Consider the following 1,194-nt stretch of genomic DNA (forward strand, 5'->3'; position numbering starts at 1 on the left):
AGGTTCAGGATCTCAGGTTCAGGATCTCACAGGTTCAGGATCTCAGGTTCAGGATCTCAGGTTCAGGATCTCAGGTTCAGGATCTTACAGGTTCAGGATCTCAGGGGTTCAGGATCTCAGGTTCAGGATCTCAGGGGTTCAGGATCTCAGGTTCAGGATCTTACAGGTTGTGTCTCTAGTCTCCGAATGGAGACAAATGGTCATTTGTCTCTGTGTCCCTGTGGTGGACAGGAGACGTGTCCAGGTGTCCCCTGCACCTCACACGGTCTGCAGACAGACACCAGCTGCCCGCAGCACAGAAAGGAGAAGATGGTAAAAACTGCTGCTGAGCTGTAATGCGTTCATGTGTCCACCAGGTGGCAGCATCGTGCTGCTGTTTAACATCTTTAAAGTGTTTTTAACAGAGCTTCATTGTGTTCAGCTCATTTAGGAGGAGGAGGGATGACTGAGAGAATTAAACTGGATTAATATATATTAATTTCACTGTCAAACACACTTCATAAAAATCCAAACTGCAGAATGTTTTAATGTTCTCCCATTACTGACGTTAGATTCTAAATCAGTTCTTCTTTCCGGATTATTTTATTAATTTCCCAGGTTGTATATCTGATTTTCTGTTTTTTAAACTTTTATTAGAGTTTTGTCGTTCAGCAAATTTTGATCTTTTTCCTCATTCATCATCAGAAAACCTGCTTTTTCCTCATAAATACAGATTTAATTCAGATGTTAATGTGCACCACCCGGTGATTAATGAATGAATCTGTCAGCAGATTAATCAAGCATCAGAACATCTCAGTTCCAAAAAGTTCTAAATTCAATACAAAGAAGGGAAAAGTCAAATACTTTCAGCAAAGAAATAAAAAAATTAACTTTAATCAAAAACATCATTAAGTTTTTTTTCTCTGTCAGTAAAAAAATATAATAATAAAAGTGAATTAAATTTCAGCAACAGCTTCATTTATTTATAAAATATGTTTAACACTGAACCAAGTTTCTACAGTAAACCCAAAAACAATTAAAATATTTACAAATGACCCAAAACCAGTTACCAGAAATTTAAACCAAAAATAAAAATAAACTCAAATAACGTGACAAATTATTAAAATGTTGAAATAAAAATGAAAGAAAATGAAGGTGTATATTTATATGAATTAGATTCAATGAACCATTTCACATTCATCCATTCATCCGGAG

Source organism: Kryptolebias marmoratus, linkage group LG8 (assembly GCF_001649575.2).
Source record: "Kryptolebias marmoratus isolate JLee-2015 linkage group LG8, ASM164957v2, whole genome shotgun sequence".
Classification (NCBI taxonomy): Eukaryota; Metazoa; Chordata; class Actinopteri; order Cyprinodontiformes; family Rivulidae; genus Kryptolebias; species Kryptolebias marmoratus.